Here is a 20,561-nt window from a genome sequence, read left to right on the forward strand (position 1 = left end):
ATTTCCAATCTGCCCTTCCTATCTAAAATCCTTGAAAGGATAGTAAACAAGCAGCTTACTCACTTCCTAGAAGACCACAACATACTCCACTCTTCACAATTTGGTTTCCGAAAAGCTCGTAGTACTGAAACCCTATTACTGGCATTGACAGACACCATACTCAAAGGTATGGACCATGGAAACTCGTACTTACTTGCCCTCCTAGACATTTCGGCAGCCTTCGACACCGTCAACCACCAAATCCTAATGACCCGATTGGCAGAAATAGGCGACACAGCCCTCTCCTGGTTCTCCTCCTATCTCACACACAGGGAGTACCTAGTGAAAATTGAAAAGTACGAATCCTCACACATCCCCATTACACAAGGTGTCCCCCAAGGATCCTCCCTATCCTCCACCCTTTTCAATATATATCTCCTGCCCCTATGCCACCTTCTCTCCAACCTAGGCCTGAAATTCTTCGTATATGCAGATGATGTGCAGATTCTCATCCCGATTCAGAAATCCATAAACGAATCCTTACATTTCTGGGAATCATGCCTTGCCTCTATAAACTCCTTGCTGTCCAACCTCCAACTAGCTCTAAATACAGCAAAAACTGAATTACTTATCATCTCCAATCATCCTGACCGCTTCGCAATCCCCACACTCCAGAATACCCCCCAGAACTCTACCACAGCCCACTCCCAGCTACAATCCGTAAGAGACCTAGGTGTCATAATAGACCAACACCTAAATTTTAAACCCCACATTATATCTCTCCTTAAGGGGGGTTTCTATAAACTAAACATCCTTAAGAAACTCAAACCCCCTCCTCCACACTGAAGACTTCCGCACTGTTATACAGACCACCATGCTCTCGAAACTGGACTACTGCAACTCTCTACTACTAGGCCTTCCTGCCTCCACCATCAAACCCCTCCAGATTCTACAAAACTCCATGGCCATGGTCATAACCAATACACGCAAAAGAGACCACATCACCCCCATCTTAAAGGACCTGCATTGGTTGCCCATTTCTTTCCGCTCACAATACAAAACCCTTACCGTCCTTCACAGCTCATTATACAATCACAATCACAACTGGCTAGATGAAATGCCACGCTTCCAATCTACCAATCGCCCCACAAGAACCACCCACGCAGGCACCCTCCACACCCCATCCCTCAAATCTGCGCATCTAGCTTCCACCAGGGAAAGGGCCCTCTCTATCGCTGGTACCGCCCTTTGGAATTCCCTCCCCACATTCCTCCGTCTAGAACTTTCCATACACATATTTAAGAAAGGAGTCAAAACATGGCTTTTCAAGCAAGCCTACCTTGAAGAGAACCAAACATAGCCTGTCTCCCTTGTTCAGCTCCACCTTTGCTCTTTTTCCTTTTCCATCCTTTCATGCCCCTCCATACTTCTAGCTCCTCCCCTGCCCTACCTCTCCTTTCAGGCTTCTCTACTGCCAAAATTGTTACATTGAGGACAGTAACCATAACTGACAAGATGTTTTCTCAGACATAGATTGTGCCACTCAAATGTATATAATTCCTTGTATATATACTTTTTCCTCTTGTTTCGCAGTTTCTCTCTTTTTCAGTCTTTGTTACCTCTCCATCCCCTCCCTACCACCCTCCCCCCTTTTCGCTCTTCCTCTTACCCTCCCCCCTTTTTTCCTGTTTATTGTAATTTCCCTCCTTCAGTTCAATGTAAACCGGCATGATGTGTTCCACGAATATCGGTAAAGAAAAGTTCATAAATAAATAAAAAAAAATAAGTTAGTAAACCAGATCAGACATTCTATCCAGAAATTGCTCACAGATGGTCAAGAATGGATGAATGTCTACATGCAGATTAAAGTCTCCTATTACCAGCATGTTACTTAACATAAGTTTAGAATGGTTAGGAACATTACTCTCGGGATGGCCCCGCGAGCTGGTGTACTCGCCCCGATGCCACTGAGAATGGACCATGATGCCATCAACACGCTCCTGCAGCTGGGACACCGCTGGCTCCTGAATACTGCTGAATGGGACCCCACATGCTGCCATGCTTAAGAACATAAGAAAATGCCATACTGGGTCAGACCAAGGGTCCATCAAGCCCAGCATCCTGTTTCCAACATTGGCCAATCCAGGCCATAAGAACCTGGCAAGTACCCAAAAAACGTCTATTCCATGATACCATTGCTAATGGCAGTGGCTATTCTCTAAGGGGCGGATTTTAAAAGGAGCGCGAATAGGCCTACTTTTGTTTGCACTCAGGCGCAAACAAAAGTACGCTGGATTTTAGTAGATACGCGCGGAGCCGCGCGTATCTACTAAAAAACCTGGATCGGCGCGCGCAAGGCTATGGATTTTGTATAGCCGGCGCGCGCCGAGCCGCGCAGCCTACCCCCATTCCCTCCGAGGCCGCTCCGATTTCGGAGCGGCCTCGGCCCCCAGGTCGCGGGCCGCGACCTGGGGGCGGGTACGGAGGGCGCGGCCACGCCCCCGGACCGCCCCGGGCCATAGCCACGCCCCCGTACCCGCCCCCAAAACGCTGCCGACGCCCCGAAAACGCCGCGATGACCGGGACCGCACCCCGACACGCCCCCCGACACGCCCCCTCCGAAAACCCCGGGACTTACGCGAGTCCCGGGGCTCTGCGCGCGCCGGTCGCCTATGTAAAATAGGCTTACCGGCGCGCAGGGCCCTGCTCACGTAAATCCGCCCGGTTTTGGGCGGATTTACGCGAGCAAGGCTCTGAAAATCCGCCCCTAAGTGAACTTAATAGCAGGTAATGGACTTCTCCTCCAAGAACTTATCCAATCCTTTTTTAAACACAGCTATACTAACTGCACTAACCACATCCTCTGGCAACAAATTCCAGAGTTTAATTGTGCGTTGAGTAAAAAAGAACTTTCTCCGATTAGTTTTAAATGTGCCCCATGCTAACTTCATGGAGTGCCCCCTAGTCTTTCTACTATCTGAAAGAGTAAATAACCGATTCACATCTACCCGTTCTAGACCTCTCATGATTTTAAACACCTCTATCATATCCCCCCTCAGTCGTCTCTTCTCCAAGCTGAAAAGTCCTAACCTCTTTAGTCTTTCCTCATAGGGGAGTTGTTCCATTCCCCTTATCATTTTGGTAGCCCTTCTCTGTACCTTCCTGTCCTGGGATCATTTTAGGAGTCCGTGTTATATGGACCCCACGGTGGGAAACACTGAACGGTGTCCTCCAATGACATCAGGTCGACCGGCCTATTTAAAGAAAGGCCTTGCAGCTTCACCTTGCTCATCAATGAGTCTCTTGCCTTGCAGTGCGTGTTGCCTATCATTCCTGGTTCCTGATTCTAGTCTGGCCTTGCTTCCCAGCCTGGCCTCACGCAGCATTCCTTGTCTAGCCTTGCCTTGTCCTATCTGTCTTGTCCAATGTCTTCAGTATATCTTCATCCACCCTTGGCCTGACTCTCCAGATATTGACCACAATTGCATGCCATCTGGACCCGAACCTGACCATTCTTGCTAACTGGCTACCCCAACCTTGGCCAGTCTCTGACTCTGTTAGTCTGCTGCCTGCTCTGACCCTGGTGTGCCTTTGGAATTTAGTTCTCTTCACCCTCCTAGGGACCCGCCTAAATCCTGCTGGCCACCAGAACCCAAAGGCTCAAATGATGGGAGAGGAGGCTGATAAAGGTGAAGTTCCAGACTGACCCGCTAAAGGGCATATTTGCCAGCTGCCAGTGTAGGTCTCGGGGATTTTCCCTGAGGCTGCGTCAACTACGCCACAACACAAAGGAATAAAACACCCACCACCCTTCACAAGAAAAGACTAATTGCTCAAAGATAGGTGACATATTAGCCTGAAGCAACCTGGAGAGCAATAAAGAAGGCAAATTCTAATATCTTTAGAAAACAAGACTTGTATTTCATATGGTATCCCATCCCCTAAGTTCTTAACAGACATTTGCCAGCAGTACCTGAATACAATTAAGAGCCCCCTGATGCAACCCTTACCATGGGGCTGAAATGTAATTGAATAGCCAGGCGGGCCTCGATATTATTGTAGTACATTGCAAGTTTTTTATGCTAAATTGTGTCCTTGTAATACATTTCAAATTGGACATACTAAACAACAGATTAAAACTCAAGTTCACTGAATATAAAAGTTACACATGGAATACATTGTGTTGGAGATGGACCCTTGGCCTGGTGCAGGATTGGTACGGCCCTCTGAGGGATCCCAGAGGGCGCCTGCCGCCAGGAGGCAGAGCACATGAGGAGACAGAGGCAAGCTGGAGCTTCACCAATAACGGCCTGGGGACTCCGCAGGTTGAGCCCTTGGATTCCCGGGTTGCCTGGGCTTAGGTGGGCCTCTGGGGGTCTCCTGGAGAGGTAGCAGAGAGGTGGGCCCACCAAGAGAAGGGGTGCGCGGCTGAATGTAAGCAGATGAGTTAGACCGGTACAGAGAGTACTGGAGACCACGGGTACAAGGCAGGAACTGGAGGTTCTCCGGACAGAGTAGGCAGCGCCTAGTGGTCTAGCTTGAGGAAGGCCGCAGACAGCTTTAAGGCAGTTGGACCTGGTGTCGCAGGAGGAGTAAAGAGAGTGTCCGAATGGAGCGCAAGGGTCAAAGCCAGGGTATCCATCCGAGAATGGTCAACCAAAGCAGGGGTCAGTTCCAGGTATCGGACCAAATGTGGTCAAAGGCTAGCAGAGGTCAGTTCCAGGCAATCAGTCCAAGCTAGGTCTGAGGCAAGCCGAGGTCAATACCGGGTAATCAGTCCAAGGAGGTACTACCTGGGTAGTGGAACGTGGAACAAGACTCAGGAACAAAGGGACTCAGGAACAGACGCTGAAACACAGGAGCAGGCACAGGAACGCAGGAACACTGGAACAAGCACAGGAACAAGGAACACAGGAACACGCACAAGGATGGCAACTAGCTTCACTCGAAGTGACGACCCGTTTGCCAAGGCGAAGACTGAGGGGCTGAGCCCTGCCTTATATACAGGGCTCAGGTGACGTCAACGTTAGGTGCCATGGAGCATTTCCTGCCGTGGCGCCTTTAAAGGTTGGCCCGGTGCGCATGCCTATGGGCAGGGCCAAGGAGGCCGAGGCCATGGTGCCCCGTCATGAGCCATGCTGCGAGGCCTGGGAGTAGAGACGATGGCGCTGGGCACCTGGGGCACAGGTGACTTGTTGCGGCAGCCGGAGAGGAGGGACCGGGACCCCCAGAGGGAAGCGCGAGTTGAGCAGGCCCGGCAGTGGCCTTAGCGAGGCCGGGACGCTCAACAGTACCCCCCCAGGCCTCCCACTTCTCAGTCGGGTTTCTTTGGATGGGAGCGATGGAAGTCTACCAAAAGAGCTTTGTCAAGGATGTTATGCGAGGGCTCTCAAGAATTTCCTCGGGGCCGAATCCCTCCCATGATAGGAGGTACTCCCAATGCTCTTTCCTCTGTCTTGAAGATTATTGTCAGGTTCCGTGGAAACTTGGGTTGGAGATGGCGGATGTCAAGAAGGCCATGACAGGACTAGAGGTTTGAGGAGGGACACATGGAATGTGTTGTGTATTCCCAAGCTTGGAGGAAGTCGGAGTTGGTATGTCACGGCTCCGATTCTTCATAGGTTGGTGAAGAGTCCCACATATTTAGGTCCTAGTCTCTGTGAGGGCAAATGAAGGCAAATGTGCCTGGTGCTGAGCCATACCTTCTGCCTGGAAGACACATGGGAGCAGTGCGGCGATGTGCATCCACAATTCTTCTTGCTCATTCGGCGGCCTGACCCAGTCTCTGATTGACTTCCTCCCAGAGTTGTTGGATCGACTGGGCGGTAGATTGGGCTGCTGGAGATGGTACGTTCAAGGGAACTGGAAGTGGCAGACCGGGCTGCCGGCTGTTGTGTCCGTCGGTCCTCGATGGCTTCACCCCGTTTGCCTCACTTTATTCACGGCTTCTCCCACTTACCTGGGCAAGATGGCTACCACCGTGTCTACAAGCTGACCTCTGTGGCATCCCCGGAATGGCTATGGTGCAGCCTCCCACCATTGCTCCTCCCTGGTACTTACTAGGGTGTGCGCGCAATAGAGATGTGCTTCGTTTTTTTCTACCGGGTTGTTTTTTGACTCGGATACTTCGTGGTAAAATTCGGGTTTTCTCATTTAGTTTTTTTGAAAAACGAAACGAGGAAACCCGAAACCGGGCCAAAAAACGAAGCGGGAAACGAAGCTAAAAAAAAACCCCACCCCAAGCATTTAAAATAATTTTTGTACATACATACAAACTTCCCCCACCATCCCGATCCCTCCCCAAGACTTACGAACATCTCTGGTGGTCCAGCGGGATCCCGGGTGCCATTTGTTCCTCCGTGCCCATGTGCGCCATTGCCAGCCTTGTTCAAAATGGTGCCAAATAGCCTCTGAACTACCATGCTACCATTGGTCAGCCATTGCCATGATAAATGCCTGATGGAGGTAGCTCCGTTACCGTGTATGCCTTCCACCCCAGTAATGCCGGGGTTGCCGCCTCAATATGCATCTTTTCAAGATGTCTTTTCAAAAGAAGCTGCAGATGTACTTCCGCCTCACAGACCTTATGACTGCGCTATTAATCTGAAGCCTAATACGGAGCCACCCAAGGGTAGAGTGTACCCCCTGTCCGTGGCAGAAAATAAAGCCATGTCTGAATATATTCAGGAAAACCTCCAAAAAGGCTTCATAAGACCATCCAAGTCCCCTGCTGGCGCAGGCTTTTTCTTTGTGGGCAAAAAGAACGGTAAACTACATCCGTGTATAGATTACAGAGGCCTCAATGAAATAGCAATAAAGGATCGCTACCCTCTGCCTCTGATATCAGAGCTATTTGACAGACTTCAAGGAGCTCAAATCTTTTCCAAACTGGATCTGAAAGGAGCCTATAATTTACTTCGCATTCGAACTGGCGATGAGTGGAAGGCGGCCTTCAACTTTTGGGACTGCCACTTTGAATATCTAGTGATGCCCTTCGGCCTGTGCAATGCCCCAGCTGTCTTTCAAAATTTAATGAACGGCATTTTCCGGGATCTCCTCTATAAGTGTGCTGTTATTTACTTGGACGACATCTTGATTTTCTCTCGAGACATGACCACTCATCTGAAGGATGTAAAGCGATTACTACAGAGACTCCGTGAGAACCATCTCTATGCCAAGCTATCCAAATGTGAATTTCACAAAGAGTCAGTGCCTTTTTTAGGCTACATCGTCTCCAATCAAGGCTTTCAAATGGATCCACAGAAGCTGGAGAGTATCCAGAAATGGGTGCAACCCATCGGGTTAAAAGCTCTCAGACGCTTCTTAGGTTTCACCAACTATTACAGGACCTTCATTAAGAAATACTCTTCACTTACAGTGCCGCTTACAGCTATAACAAAGAAAGGTGCCAATGTTGCTAATTGGTCTCCAGAGATTATAGCTGCATTCCAGAAACTAAAAGATGCCTTTTCAAGCAAGCCGTGTCTTCAACACCCAGATCCCTCCAAGCCTTTCATCGTGGAGGTCGATGCCTCAGACATTGGCGTAGGGGCCGTATTAAGCCAGGCTGGTGATTCAAAGGTTCCACAACCATGCTCATTCTTCTCCCGCTGCTTCTCTCCCGCAGAGAAAAATTACAGAGTAGGAGATAAGGAGCTTCTAGCTATTAAGATGGCATTCAAAGAATGGCGCCCTTGGCTCGAAGGAGTGCAACATCAAGTAACGGTCTTCACAGACCATAAGAATCTGGAGTACCTCCGCCACGCACAGCACCTGAATCATAGACAAGTGAGATGGTCTCTGTTTTTCAACAGATTCAACTTTGTGCTCAAGTACCGCCTTGGAGACAAGAATATCAGAGCTGACGCTCTATCTAACTCATTCCTCTCCGAGGACATTCCAGAGGAACCATAACACATCATTGACCCAGAGAAGGTCATATTGGCAGCTACCCACTCAGTACCTGCAGGAAAGACCATTGTACCCAAGAACCTCAGAAAGAAGTTATTGGCTTGGGCCCATGACTCTAAACTTTCAGGACACCCTGGCCAATGTAGAACCCTATCTAACCTTCAGACCTATTACTGGTGGCCCACCATGAAGGAAGACACATTCTCCTACGTCACTTCCTGCACAACAGAAGACATTCTTGTCTACGCTACTCTGCCGCTTCCATGCTGCCGCAGGACACTCTTTCTCTCTGCCCTTCGGGGTATATGCTAACCTGGGTACCCGGTCCTCGGGGGCCCTCTGCTTTATTTCACGTGCCTTACAGGGAACAGGTACTCACTCCTTGAGGGCCTGCTCTCCCTGCCTCGGTGCCTGTACCTTCTACAACTGACCTGGTGGAATCGCATATCAACAGCAAACACCTAGTGAGTACTCTAACTCTCAGTCTATCTCATCCACAGTATCTCCTCGCTGGGAGACCTGCTGCGGAACATCCTGACATCATCAAGGAGAGAAGGGCTCCCTCTGTCGAGGTCCCTGAGACTGCAACTACGAGACTGCCCACTACTGCCACCTCTGGTGGTTCACTTCAAGCTGTGCAATAAAAAAAACTCTTTTGTTTGAGTAATATGAGTCTAGCCCAGTGCTGTGACTCCTCACGGGGCTCCTCCCTGTGGGTGTGGTCACCTCCACAGCACCCAAGGATCCACAAACACACATAATTACAACACCGGCCGTAGACAACGTGGAACGGGGAGATTCCTGTGGCGGCTGCGCTGTGAGTTTTGTGAGCGAATTCTGCACATGGGAGGAGATCGGTCCAATTGTCTTGCTGGTCATTCATGTAGGATTGAAGGAAAGCCTTAAGGGACAGGTTCATCCGTTCCGACAGGCCATTCGCCTGGGGATGATAGGCAGAGGTCAAATTTAACGTAATGTTGAATTTGCGACAAAGTGACCTCCAATACTTTGCAGCGAATTGTGGGCCTCGGTCTGATACGATCTCCTTTGGGAGCCCATGAAGGCAGAAAACATGGCTCAAGAAGAGGCGGCCCAGTTCGGGAGCTGAAGGTAGGTTAGGCAGAGGTATGAAATGGGCCATCTTGGAGAAACGGTCTATGATGATCCAAATCAGTGTTCCCCTTGGAGGGAGGCAATTCGACAATGAAATAGTGGTGAGGTTAGTCCAGGGTTCAGTAGGTGCCAGGAAAGGCTGGAGAAGACCCCCACGGGTTTCCAGTGGGCATCTTTTGCTGGGCGCAGACGTAGCAGGAATCCATGTAATCCTGAGAGTCCTTTACCATGCTGGGGCACCAGTAATGCCTGTGGAGCATCTCCAGGGTCCGGGCCCGACTGGGGTGACCAGCGAGTGGAGAATCATTCGCCCAGCTTAGTACTCACTCTCGGAGGCGACGGGGCACCATTGTCTTACCCGTGGCACGGTAGTGGGAGATGCAGGCAGGGTCTATGATATAAATCGGAGCTTCGGGTATATCCTCTGGATCGACAGAGTGTGAGAGTGCATCGGCACGGAGATTCTTCGCAGCCGGGCGGTAACGCAATTCAAAATTGAATCGTGCAAAGAAGAGGGCCCAGCAGGCCTGCTGTGCATTCAGTAGCTGGGCCTCCTTCAGATGTTCCAGGTTTTTGTGATCCGTGTAGATGGTGAACTTATGTTGAGCCCCCTCAAGCCAGGGACGCCACTCCTGGAGGGCCAGCTTCACGGCCAGGAGTTCACGGTCCCCAATGGTATAATTGCGTTCAGCTGGTGAGAACATATGGGAATAAAAGGAGCATGGACCTAGGGCTCCCCTGGTACAGTATTGGCTGAAGACCTCTCCTGCGCCAATAGTGGAGGCATCTATCTCCACTATGAAGGGGAGGTTCAGGTCCGGATGTCGGAGTTAGGGACCAGTATGGAAGGCCTCCTTGAGGGCCTGGAAGGCAGACTGGGCTTTGGGACTCCACTCCTGGAGGTTACATCCTTTCCTAGTCATGGCGGTGAGTGGTGCGGCTAACATGGAGTAGTTGGATAAAGTGATGGTAATAGTTCGTAAATCCCAGGAACCTTTGCAGGGCCCACAGACCAACAGGCTGTGGCCAGTCGCGAATACCCTGAAGTTTATCAGGGTCTATGATGAATCCCTGGCTGGAGATGATATAGCACAGAAATAGGAGACTGGACCGTTCAAAGAGACATTTTTCAAGTTTGGAGTAGAGATGGTGGTCCCTAAGCCACAGGAGGATGGTCTTGACATGAGAGCGATAAGATTCCACGTCTTTAGAGAAGATCAAGATGTCATCCAAATAGACTAGAGGAGTAGAGGAGGTCTCGGAAGATCTCATTCATCATTCTCTGGAAGATGGCCGGGGTGTAATATAGCCCAAAGGGCATCACTACATATTCATAGTGTCCATCTCGTGTATTGAATGCCATCTTCCAAATGTCTTTGGGCTGGATGCGACCAGATTATAAGCCCCACGCAGTTCCAACTTGGTAAAAATCTGGCCACCCTGGAGCCGATCAAATAGCTCACTAATGAGTGGAGGTGGGTACTGGTCTTTGTGGGTGATGGCATTCAGACCGAGGTAGTCAATACACGGTCTCAAGGTACCATCTTTCTTCTTTACAAAAAAGAATCCAGCACCTGCAAGGGACATGGAAGGCCTGTTGAATCTTTTGGCTAAGTTTTCCTTGATGTAGGCCAACATGGCCTGAGTCTTGGGAAGCAAGAGTGGGTAGGTTCTCCCTTTGGGAGGCATGGTACTAGGTAACAAATTGATCGGGCAGTTAAACTTCCGAAGCGGTGGCAAGATGTCAGCCTGTTGTTTTGAGAAGACATCCTGGTAGTCAGCCTAAGGTATCAGAAGTCCAGGAAGGGTTGTGGAGGTTAACACAGGCATGGACGGGGATACTCTTCATAGGCAGTGTGTCTGGCACCGAGAACCCCACTCGGTGAGCTGGAGCGACTCCCAGTCAAAGTGTGGGAAGTGTAATTATAGCCAGGGTAGCCCGAGGACGATGGGGTATACTGACCATTTCAGGACCAAGAGAGGAATCTCTTCATCGTGGAGAGTCCCTATGGTCATCCGGATGGCTAGAGTGTGATGAGTAATACAATCAGGTAGGGGTTCTCCATGAATAGAGGCTATTCATAAGGGAACCTCCAGGGATTGAGTAGGAATACGGAGTAATGTGACCAAGTCTTCAAGAAAATAAAATTCCCACCAGCCCCTGTGTCCATGAGGGTGGTGGAGGAGAATGAATGTGTCTCTCAGACAAGGGAGACGGGAAGCAACAATTGGGGGCCTATAACAGTAGTGCCCAAGCTTGGGACCCCCGCCAGGCTCAGGGTTTGGAGTTTCCCGGACGCACCAGACAGGTCTGGATAAGGTGGCCTGAACCCCTACAGTATAAACAGAGACCAGATCTCTGCCTTCGGAGGCATTCATAGAAACATAGAAACATAGAAATGACGGCAGAAGAAGACCAACCGGTCCATCCAGTCTGCCCAGCAAGCCTTACACTTATTTTTTCTCATACTTATCTGTTTCTCTTGGCTCTTAGTAACCTTATGTTCTAATTCCCTTTTCACCCCCACCATTAATGTAGAGAGCAGTGCTGGAGCTGCTTCCAAGTGAAATATTAAGTTTGATTAGTTGGGTAAGCGGCAGCATAGCTCTCTGCCATGAAGCAGAGGGCAATGCTGGAAATGTGTGAAGTATCAGTTTTTCTTTTCCCCTGTCATTGAAGCAAGGAGTCATGCCGGACATGCACCGAAAGTGAAGAATGCCTTGAAAGTCACATTAACTATCATCAAATATTGAAAAGCCTAATAATTGGTAATACCTATAAGCCCATGAACCCATCCCTGTTTTTTTTTCTTTTTTTCTTTTCTTTTTTAATTGGGAGATGGATGCCCTTCATCCTTCTACTCTGTGAAGGTGGACACCTACCACCGGCCACTGGCATCCCGCTCCGTTAATGCCTCTGTGGCTACTGCCGCTCCATGCAGTGTTTTACTACCTGCTCTTTATATGCGTCCTCTAGAACTGATGGATCCCATCCCTGGGTTTTTTTATTATTTATTTAATTGGGAGATGACAGCCCTCCATCCTTCCGCTCCGTGAAGGTGGACACCTACCACTGGCCACTGGCATCCCGCTCCGTGAATGCCTCTGTGGCTACTGCCGCTCTGTGCAGTATTTTACTACCTGCTCTTTATATGGACACCTACCACTGGCCACTGGCATCCCGCTCCGTGAATGCCTCTGTGGCTACTGCCGCTCCGTGCAGTATTTTACTACCTGCTCTTTATATGTGTCCTCTAGACCTGATGGATCCCATCCCTGTTTTGTTTTTTGTTTTTGTTTTTTATTTAATTGGGAGATGACAGCCCTACATCCTTCCGCTCCATGAAGGTGGACACCTACCACTGGCCACTGGCATCCCGCTCCGTGAATGCCTCTGTGGCTACTGCCGCTCCGTGCAGTATTTTACTACCTGCTCTTTATATGCGTCCTCTGGAGTAAGACGACCGCGGTTGATTTGCATAGGTTCTTTAGGTGGAGAAACCGCTGGTTTCTCCACCTAAACCGCTGGTTTAGGTGGAGAAACCGCTGGTGGTGCCCTTGATCTAGGGCTAGTGGCCCGAGGTGATTATGGGGTCATTCATCAGAAGGCTTTTACTTCCTGATGCTGTTCCTGGAAGCGGTGGTCAATCCAAAGAGGCAGGGACCTCCCAGGCGGCTAGTTCATCTTTTAACATGGGGACAGTCCATCAAGGTGCAGCGGCTGCAGGCAGTCCTTCTGCCATCCCAATTCCATTGCCAAGGTTTGGAGTTCCACGGTGTACTCGGTGAGGGAATGGGACCCCTGGTGGAGGTGGAGGAGATGGTGTCCGGCAACTGCCTGTTAGCCTGGGTCATCGAAGGTGCGTCAGAGCGTAGAAATGAAGTGAGGGAGCTGCTGTAGTAGGGAATCAGAATGCCCCCAAAGCGGGGAGGCCCATGCTAGGGCCTTCCCCTCCAAACGTGAAAGAATGAATGTGACCTTAGTCACTTCATCAGGAAACAGAGAAGGTTGTAGCGCAAATTACATGTAGCACTGGTTAATGAAGCCTTGGCAGAGACAAGGGTCCCCACTAAATCTGGGAGGAGCTGGGAGGACCAGCAGTGCCCGTGAGGGTGAAGAACCAGAAGAAGCGCTAGGAGCAAGAGTCCCGGGGTTGGCCATAGTGGACTCTGCGAGTTGTGTACGTAGTTCCTCGATCGAGGTGGCCAATGCCTCAAGATATTGTTGCTGCTCCCGGACACATGTAGCCAGGCCCGGAATAGCCTGCAAGGCAGAGGTCTCCGCCGAGTCCATGGCCTTGGCAGCCTGTTGCGCTGGAGGTGGGCCCTTGGCCTCACGCAGGAATGGTACGGCCCTCTGAGGGATCCCAGAAGGTGCCTGCCGCCAGGAGGCAGAGCATACGAGGAGATAGAGGCAAGCTGGAGCTTCACCAATAACGGCCCAGGGGCTCTGCGGGTTGAACCCTAGGATCCCCAGGCTGCCTAGGCTTAGCTGGGCCTCTGGGGGTCTCCCAGAGTAGAGGTGCGCGGCTGATGGTGAACAGATGAGCTAGACCGGAACAGAGAGTACCGGAGACCACGGGTACGAGGCAGGAACTGAAGGCCGCAGACTGCTTTAAGGCAAGTGGACCTGGTGGTTGCAGGAGCAAAGAGAGTGTCTGAATGGAGTGCAAGGGTCAAAGCCAGGGTATCCGTCCGAGAATGGTCAGCCAAAGCAAGGGTCAGTTCCAGGTATTGGTCCAATCATGGTCAAAGGCAAGCAGAGGTCAGTTCCAGGTATCGGTCCAAATGTGATCAAAGGCAAGCAGAGGTCAGTTCGAGGTAATCAGTCCGAGGAGGTACTACCTGGGTAGTGGAACATGGAACAAGACTCAGGAACGAAGGGACTCAGGAACAGACGCTGAAACACAGGAGCAGGCACAGGAATGCAGGAACACTGGAACAAGCACAGGAACACTGGAACAAGTCATCGAATGACTTATGAGGAGCGATTGAAGAATCTAAATATGTATACCCTGGAGGAAAGGAGGAGCAGGGTTGATATGATACAGACATTCAGACATTTGAAAGGTTTTATTGATCCAAAGTCAATGACAAACCTTTTCCATTGGAAAAAAATCAGCAGAACCAGGGGTCACGATTTAAAACTCCAGGGAGGAAGACTCAGAACCAATGTCAGGAGAGGGTGGTGGATGCCTGGAATGCCCTTCCGGAGGAAATGGTGAAGACCAAAACTGTGAAGGATTTCAAAGGGGCGTGGGATAAACACTGTGGATCCATAAAGCCTAGAGGATCATAAAGCCTAGAGGATGGGAATGAAGAGAAGAGGCATGGGGATGGCTTGCAGGAATGACGGCTACAACCTGGTGATTAATACCCTTATTCAATAAACATTCACCCAGTTAATGTGACTCCAACATTGCTCTGTGCTTCAACGGCAAGAGGAAATGTAGAAAAGAGGATTTGCATTCAGGCAACCACCTGCACAGTCTGGGTAAACAAATAAGCGTGGGAGTAGCTTGCTTGTTGCGGTGGTTACTACCCCTAAACAATTAAGCCTCATACTTCACTTGGAATGCATATCCAGTGCAGTTCACTGCTTCAATGGCAGGGGGAATGAAGAAAAGAGGATTTACATTCAGACAACAACCAAGATGGACTGAATTGCACGGTCTGGTTAGACAAATAAACGTGGGGGTAGCTTGCTTGTTGAGGCGGTTGCTACCCTAAAGCAATCAAGCCTGATACTTCATCTTGAATGCATATCCAACGTGGCTCTCTGCTTCAGCAGCAGGAGGGGAATGAGAAAAAAGAGGATTTACATCCAGAGAACATCTAACAAGGCATTGATCTGAGCAGTATGAGTATACAAATATCGGGGTAACTTCTCATTACGAAGGTTACTACCCTCAGACATTAAGCCTTATACTTCACTTTGATGCAGCTCCAACACTGCTCTCTGCATCAGTGGCAGGGTGGAAGGAAATTGGAGTAAAAAAGTTAACAATAAGGGCCCTGAACTCAGCAGTCGGAGTGACAGAAAGGTACGGGAAAATAAGTGTGGAAGCTTGCTGGGCAGACTGGATGGGCCTGTTGGTCTTCTTCTGCCGTCATTTCATTTCATTTCATTTCTATAAGAAGACCCTGAAGATGGACTGTTGCTGGTTGACATGATCATGGATGGAAGTTGGGTAGATTCAACCCCATTTACAGAAGAGAATGTATGGGAGGAGAAAGGAAAACTGAAAGTGGACAAGACCATGGGTCCAGATGATATTAAGGGAGTTCAGAGATGTTTTGATGGCTCTGTTGAAAGACTTGTTCAATAAATCCCTGGAAATGGAAGTGGTGCTGCAGCCTGGAGAAGAGCGATTGTGGTCCGTCTTTACAAGAATGGCAGCAGAGAGGAGGATGGAAACTATAGGTCAGTCAGCTTCATCTCAGTGTTGGGAAAATTAATGGAGACTTTGCTGAAGGAAAAGATAGTGAACTATCTCCAGTATGGTGGGTTGCTGGACCTGAGGCAGAATGTATTCACCAAGGGAAAGTCCAGACAGACAATCTGATTGATTTTTTTGAGTGGGTGATAAGAGAACTGGATCAAGGAAGAGTGCTCAATGTGACTAACTTGGGTTTCAGCAAAGCATTTGATACAGTCCCACATAGAAGGCTTGTGAATAAAATGAGAAGCTTGGGAGAGGGTACCAATGTGGATTGTTGTGGAGTGGATTACAAACTGGTTGACTGACAGAAGACAGTGTGTAATGGTAAATGGAACCTACTCTGAATAGAGAACAGTGTTAAGTGGAGTGCCACAAGGATCATTTTTGGGACCAGTTCTATTCAATATCTTTGTGAACAACATTGCAGAAGGGAAAGTAGAAAACATTTGTCTATATATGGATGATACTATGATCTGCAACAGAGTATGTCATAGAGTATGAGCCCTTGAGCTATGGTGAGATTGGTGCTGCCTGGCAGATAACCCAGCTGAGCCCCATTGACAGTGGGTGGACTCACATTGTCTGGACAAGTTCTTAGGCTTCACCTCTAACAGATTCTTCCCTTGCAGATTGAGCCCTTTGGGTTCTGCAGCCATCAGAATTTAGGCAAGATTCCAGAGAAGACTAAGTAGTCAGAGTCAGTAACCAGACAAATTTCAGGGCAGGTGGCAGACAAGAGAGATATGGTTCAGGCAATGATTGGGGCAGGCAGAGGTCAGGTGGCATTGGTGTCCCGGCCATGGTCAGGCACAAGAAAGAAATCCAAACAGGAGACAAGATCAGGACTGAAGAAAAGGCAGGCAGGTAGGAACAAGGCAAAAGGCTAGAGCAGGCTGGATCAAGGCGAAAGACTAGAGCAACAAGTACTGAAGGCAAAGGCATGGCAGGAGGACCTGTTGTTGAGATTCTGAGTAGGAGCACAGCTGGGGTTTAACTATAAAGCCACACTGATGACATCAGAATGTGCCACAGATCTGCTACCTGCCACAGGCCCATTTAGATGGCTGGAATAAGCATGCACACCTAGAGGAAGGTGGCCATTACTCTAGAGTCAGTGATGGTGGTGTGTTTGCTGCAGCTGGAGTTTTGGCATCCTGGAGTGAGTGAGGCTAGTCTCAAGGCTGTTCTGTGACCGGCCAAACATTACAAAGTGGACATGCCTGAAGGAGTAGAGAGAATGAAAATGTATTTAAGAAGACTTGAATAGTGGTCAAAGATTTAACAGCTAGGATTCAATGGCAAGAAGTGCAGAGTTATGCATCTGGGGTGCATCTGAAAAGAGCTGTATGTGATGAGGGGTAAAAGTCTAATGTACTGGGAGAGGGTCCTTAGAGTAATAGTGTCTGGTGATCTGAAGGCAGTGAAGCAATGAGGCAATGCGATAGCTAAAGCTAGAAGAATGCTGGGATGCATAGAGAGAGAGAGGAATAACCAGAAAGTAAAAGGTGATAATGGTCTTATACAGGTCCTTGGTGAGGCCTTACCTGGAGTACTTTGTTCAGTTCTGGAGACCATATCTTGAAAAGGATAGAGACAGGACAGAGGCGGGTCATAGACCAAAATTGTGTGGGGTCTGTATCATAAGACTTAGGAGAAGATGCTAAAGGATCTAAATATGTATACCCTGGATGAGAGGAGGTGCAGGGGAGATATGATACTAACCTTCAGATACCTGAAAGGTTTTAATAATGCATGAACAGAACTAGGGATCATGAAACAAACCTCCAGAGGCGATGACTCAGAACCAATATCACAAAATATTTCTTCACAGAGAGGGTGATGGGTGCCTGGAATACCCTTCTGGAAGAGATGGAAAGGACAAAAACAGTAAACAAATTGAAAAAGCCATGTGATAAACACTGTGGGTCCCTAAAGGCTAGAGGTTGAAAATGAAGAAAAGGGTGCATTGGGGTAAACTGCATGGAGCAGCAGTTACTACTACTAGCCTTGATTCTTTTGATGCACCTGCAATATCGCTCTCTGCTTTGATGGTGATGGGGAGGATGAAAAAATGGGTAATTGGATTCAGATGACAGCCAACGCTGGGCCCTGTCTTTTATGGTCTGGGGTGCTGATACGAAGACATTAGGAAAAAAGCACAGGACTACTTCTATGGCCAAGTCCAAAAGCAAAGCATGTTCAAACAGTCAAGAAGACTGCTTACCCCATAAAAATGTTGCTAGCAGTAATTTTGTTATGGGTTTGACAGCTGCTTGGTTTTGATAGTAAATACATACTACCCTTAATATAAGGCTTGGGGGTAACCGCATGAAGCCGCAGGTACTACCCTTAATGAAAACATGGGGGTAACCTGCACGGAGTAGCAGTTACTACCAGAAGAAACTTGCTGGGCAGATTGGATGGAGTATTTGGTCTTTTTCTGCCATCATTACTGTTACATTCAAACTGTCAATATCGCACAGTAATAAAATCTTTGCCCTCCGTCCTCCCTCTCTGCTAAATATACCAGAAATATGGCCTTCTCAGCCCCCATATAGCTCCATCAGGCCTCCACTTTCTCCCCAAAGCCCTCTCACCCACCTGTACCTGAATCATGGACCCCTTTCCTATCCTGGGATAGCAGTATAATGTGATCCCAGGCGCTTCCAGCATTACTTAGGTAATAACACTGGAAGTGTACTTTTATCAGTGGATATGTTGAGCCCTGTGCTGAACATATTGTCAGTGCTGATATAGCACATGTATGCTGATAGAGTATGCTTCCAGCGTTATTACCTGAGAAAAGGGGGCTGTGATTCAGGTACAAGTTGGGTGGGAGGGCTTCAGGGGTGGGTAGCAGCATGGGGGATATTTGGGGGGTGTGTGTGTGTGTGTGTGTGTGTGTGTGTGTGAGAAGGACATGTTTCTGATAGATTTAGCAGAAAGGGAGGAGGGAGGGTTGGAGAGCCGGGTCTGGCTGGCGCTGATATCTATTTAATTTAGATATGTCAAGGGATTATGTGTGTGTGTGTTTGGGGGGAGGGGGTCTTGGCCAGTGGGTGGGTTTGAACTTTTCTGGTGGGGGGCGTGGGAATTAGACTGGGAGGCCAGCGGCTCTGTTTTTATTTTTTTTTAAAGTAATGCTACTTAACTGGATATCTTTGAAGACATCCAATTAAGTAGCTAGTTATCTGGCAACACAAGGCTGGATAGCTTTATTTTTATTTATTTTATTTATATTCCGCTTTTTTGCACTTTTTTTCAGCGCTTCAAAGTGGATTACATTCAGGTACTGTAGGCCTAACTTTCCATATTCAAACACTAAGCCAGTAGCTGGATAACTATATGTAGCTAGATAACTAGGCTACTATATTCAGCGGGACATTTATCTCGCTGAATATACGGGACAAGTTATCTGGCTTACTGAATTTGGACCTCTATAACTTGTAAGCCATTATTCATCAAAAGCCCAGGATTAAACTGCCACATAGATCTTTCAGTAGGCCTTACTTGACATTCAGTAATGAAGGCAATGACTGCATGATCTGAAACCACAATATTGCAAATTTTCAACTCCACTATGATGACAACAGGTTGCTAGAAATAAAATAAATAATTTAGTCTAGAATACATTTGATTTTAGATTTGGACTTCCTATCAAGTGTTAAATTCAAGGGCAAATTAAAATTACCCCCACCCCACCCCCATAATGACAGGCATATTACCCAATTCTGCAAAAATAAGAACAATTTTCCTGAAAAATTCTGGTGTGCCCCCTACAGATGCATAAATATTTAAGTATAGGAACTTATTGCCATTCAGTTCCACATTAACTTTCACCCACCTACCCTCATTATCTGATTGTTGAGAGGATACCTTTATAACAAAGGACTTCTTAATAAAAGTAGCAAAATCATCCCTCTTACCTAAAGCTGGGGAGACATTTTTGACCTCATAACTTAAGTTTGAAAATTTAATTGACTCTTTATAATTTAAATTGGTTTCCTGATGGAATATTATATCAAGCTGCTCCTGTCTAAGATGAATCGTGACCTTTTTCTTTTTAATGAGATTATTAAGGCCCTTCATATTTAAAGATATCAATTTCACCATAGACTCCATAAAGCTATATGAGAATAAAAGTCAATATAACCTTGCAATACAAATCAGAAAATAAAACACCAACCAATTGTAACTGCCTTCCATCACAGACATTATACCACTATAAATATAAACACATGCAGGAACCTGCAGAAACAAGCATACTTTACCCAAATCCTAGTAAATAGCAGTCAAACTCCATTTGAGAATTCAAATAATGTTCCACGATTTTCCACCCACTAAGAGAACATTCTTCAACATCAAGCTTCAAACAATTCCCGATCAGAAGCATAACCATTTCCAAGTATCCTAAAGGTCAATATTCAAAACTAAACATTTAAATGGATAGCTTGGAGTTAGATGGATTACTTGTGAGTTAAATGAAAATAACAAAAAGTCCTAAGCAGAGGTAAAAACTAAGGGGCTGATTGATATTCAGCCACTCAGCGGCTAGTTAAATTAGCCAGATACATCTATCCAGCTACCTTAAGCAGGATATTCAGTGATGCAGCAGTGATGCTGAATATACCCATCTATCTTAAAAGTTAGCCATTAGACCTGCCTATAGCATGGCCAGAGTTAGCTGGTTAGGTTAATCGCCTAACACTGAATATTAGAGTTAGCCGTTAATCTAACCAGCTACCTCTGCTTCTCCCAGAATGCCTACCACCTGCCCCAGGAATGTCCCCAACCTACCCAGCTAAATTCTAGCCAGATAAAGTTTTCCAGCTAGTATGGCCATAGTATGGGGTAGCATGGCCGAGTGGTCTAAGGTGCTGGGTTAAGGTTCCAGTCTCTTAGGGCGCGTGGGTTCGAATTCCATTGCTGCCATTCTCATTCTTTAGGTTCTTATGGCCTGGATTGGCCACTGTTGGAAACAGGATGCTGGGCTTGATGGACCCTTAGTCTGACCCAGTATGGCATTTTCTTATGTTCTTATAGTTTTTGGGTAATTGCCAGGTTGTTATGGCCTGGATTGGCCACTGTTGGAAACAGGATGCTGGGCTTGATGGA

The sequence above is a fragment of the Rhinatrema bivittatum genome, chromosome 3, assembly GCF_901001135.1.
Source record: "Rhinatrema bivittatum chromosome 3, aRhiBiv1.1, whole genome shotgun sequence".
NCBI lineage: Eukaryota > Metazoa > Chordata > Amphibia > Gymnophiona > Rhinatrematidae > Rhinatrema > Rhinatrema bivittatum.